Here is a 3,427-nt window from a genome sequence, read left to right as displayed (position 1 = left end):
TATCGTAGCACCAACTACTCAAACATTAGCTTGAAATATTTTTCTATAGCCTTTTTACTCTAAAAAGCGCATAACGTCAAAAGTCGTGATGATATTTAAAAGAAAAGTCTAACGAGAATCTAAGAAACATCTATAAGCTTACTTATTTGTTATGGGCAAACAAATATAAGAAATGAACTCATTGAGATCCGAACTACTTGAATTCTTGATGAATATTATAATGTCTCGATCTTAGACAATAAACTGAACCTCCGAATGATCGAAGTTACATAAATTTGAAAACACGAACATGTACAGAAACAGAGTTAGAAATAAAATTTTGTAACTTTATATAATTAAGTCAAACACGTACCAAACATCAACAGAAACTTGAATCTCTTGATTGAAATTTTATAACATCTTAGCCTTAAACAATCACTTTGAGATGAACGGGGTTTCCTAAATCTATAAAACACAAACGCACAAAAAAAATTAGAAATCTTCCATCGCTCACATATACTAACGATACAAAGAGCAAAGATTCAAACCAACCGCTTAATCGAGATTATAATATCACGACGTTAAACCACACAACACGAGTTTCGTGTATCATAATCTAAAAAATAGAAACACAAAGAAGAGCAAAGAGTGAAGAACTTTTAAGATTTAAGAGGAACAAAAAGACAATTGCCTTATCTTTTAACTTCGCTACTCGGCCACTGGACACACATACCAAAGATCAAGCTCGCAATTGACCCCAAGAAATGCCTGCAACATTAAAGCACAACAAACAAAAACAAAAAACCAAGAATAACCATTGAATGACAAGCAAGAGAAAATGTCTGGAAATGGCTTCAAATTTGTTTTGAAATATCGTTATCGTATTCACTTCTCTGAATCATTTCCTCTCAAACGAGACAATCTGGTAAGCCAACAACAGTGAAGAAAGTACGAAGAAAAAGAACTCACATGCTTACAAATTTTCTATATTTTTTGTTTCTTCTAATTAATTTCTCTCTCTCATTCAATATGTAATGCCATAATCACTCTGAATCCCTCTCGAAATTCCCAAAAACAAGAGATTTGTTTGAGAATTCTATGAAAAAAAGAAATGGCTGCTTCATAAAAAACCCAGTTTTTTATATGAATCATAAATAGATACTCATGAATTCTTATTTGAATAAGGAAATCAAGCAAAACCCATCAAGAAAAACATGCTTCAAGACATAAAAATTCAATCTTTTTCAAAACCCTAAAAAAATTGAGGTGTTTATGATTGGGGAAGCATGAAAAAACGAAAAAGAAAGCAACCCAGAAGCAAACCTAAGAAACCCAGATGAGAATTAAAGAGAATGAACAAAACCCATCAAGAAAAACATGCTCCAAGACATAAAAGTTCAATCTTTTTTCGAAACCCTAAAAAAATTGAGGTGTTTGTGATTGGGGAAGCATGAAAAAACAAAAAAGAAAGCAACCCAGAAGCAAATCTAAGAAACCCAGATGAGAATTAAAGAGAATGCACAAAAATTTCGTACCTTTTTTAGGAATTATGCATGGAAAATGGGTGAGAATGAAGAAATTGTTAAGGAAAAAAGAAGGTGATTAGGGTTTTGTATTTAGGGCTAAGTTCTTCGTGCAGCCAAGAACAGGTGAAGCTGCCATATGATCTGATCTTGAATCTCGAACATAATTAGCAGAGATTAAGGTTAGATCATGCTGGCAGCTTGAACTGATATAAGCGCACGACAACGGTGAACCAAACAAAAATTAGGGCAAAAAGAGAGAAAAGAGAGCCAAAGTTTGCAGCTTTTTTTGTTGATGAAGAAGGATAGATGGAAGATGAAGGGATAAGGGAATATATATATACACCAAAAACAAAGAAAAGAACAATCATGGATAATTTTGTTTAAAAAAATTCCCTTTTTTTTTTCTTTTTCTTTTTCTTTTTAGGGTTTTCATTAAATTTTAGACTTAAATTATGTAAATGAATAAAAACAAAAGCAAAAACAAGACCATAAGAGAGAGATATTAAGTGGTCCAAAAAGGGTAATGCAAATTGAATATTGTCACGCCAGGACTACACCCCCTAAGAAAGCCCTTCCAATATACAAATTGAATATTTAACACCACCCGTTTATGCTTATCGGAGTATAGCTTACGCTTAGTGGATAAAACGTAATTTATGATCTGAAAAGTCGATAATTCGATCTTCTTAACCCTAAATATGACTCGATGGGTTGAAACATATACTCTTAACGAAACTCGAGGACCTGAGGACTCGAGGATCGAACTCCGACGTCGCGTGTTTGGAGATTAGTAAAGAGTTCGTATAGTAATAAAAAAGTTTTCTTTTTGGGAACCCAAGAAAATTGAGGGGAAATCTAGCTAAAGTTTTAGGTTTAAGTGGAGATTGTGAAATGCATAAAGAAATATGAGCATCTTTTGTTATTTAAGGAAAGGAAAAGGGGTTTGTTTTCTTTACAGCTTTGCCATTTTGCCTCATATTTCCCATGGGCTTCTGACTAGTGCCAGCTGCTGCATTGACTCAACTTATTGGGGACTCTCTCATATAGACAAAGGGAAAAATGACTTAGGGATGATCATTTTATTGAATCTTCCTCCCTATAATAGCATTTTATTTTTAAACAATTTGGGTTTTTTCTTTAATGAAACGGATACGTGCAATGATTTGAACTACTTTTGATTGATAGTGGTGCTTGACAAATGAGTTATAGAAGGAATTGTTCGAGTTTTTAGGTTAAATTTACTTATAACTTAGTTAAATGATGGATGATTCTATGAGTTTGATTGACGTGAGTTAATAAGCTACATCAAACGTTCACGATTAATTTTTTAATGAAAATATTAGGTCACTGAGTAAGAGTGTGGATTGAAACCTAACATTATTTTAGGGTAGGTAGGAATGTCAGTTGGCTAACATATTTTTGAAGATGGGATAACATGCATTTATTTCTCAAACAGAAATATATAATTGATGACCAATTCTCTCATTTTTCTTTAGTTTAAACAATAGGCGAGGTGGGGATTATATTCAAATCTCGAACCTCAATAGGAGAGACTGCTATAATACGATAATCTTTTAGTAACTGTTCGATTAGAATTAAGAAATATGCATATTTGTAACTGTCTAAGCCCACCGCTAGTAAATATTGTCCGCTTTGGCCCGTTACAAATGGTATCAGAGTCGGACATCAAATGGTGTGACAGTGAGGATGTTGGCCCCTAAGGGAGGTGGATTGTGAGATTCCACATCGGTTGGAGAGAAAAACGAAGCATTTCGTGTAGGGGTGTGGAAACCTCTACCTAGCACACTAGACGATAGGTAACAAGTCAAAACAGACAATATCGGCTAGCAGTGGGCTTAGACTGTTACGATACTCCTAATAACAACATCTAACGATATAAAGTAATGAGACATATCATAGCG

At 33.8% G+C, this 3,427-nt stretch overlaps 1 long non-coding RNA gene across 1 annotated transcript; it reads right to left on the bottom strand.

Annotated features, from left to right (window-relative positions):
• Positions 1-309: 309 nt before the first annotated feature.
• On the bottom strand, positions 310-1,857 carry LOC111436905. Its single transcript, XR_002709357.1, has 2 exons — positions 1,515-1,857; positions 310-747 (listed from the first exon to the last, which is right to left on the bottom strand). It is a non-coding gene; the product is annotated as an uncharacterized LOC111436905 (long non-coding RNA).
• Positions 1,858-3,427: the final 1,570 nt, after the last annotated feature.

Source organism: Cucurbita moschata, unplaced genomic scaffold (genome assembly GCF_002738365.1).
Source record: "Cucurbita moschata cultivar Rifu unplaced genomic scaffold, Cmos_1.0 Cmo_Scf00060, whole genome shotgun sequence".
Taxonomy (NCBI): domain Eukaryota; kingdom Viridiplantae; phylum Streptophyta; class Magnoliopsida; order Cucurbitales; family Cucurbitaceae; genus Cucurbita; species Cucurbita moschata.
The sequence above is the reverse complement of the archived record's forward strand: the minus strand, read 5'-3'. Positions and strand labels throughout refer to the sequence as shown.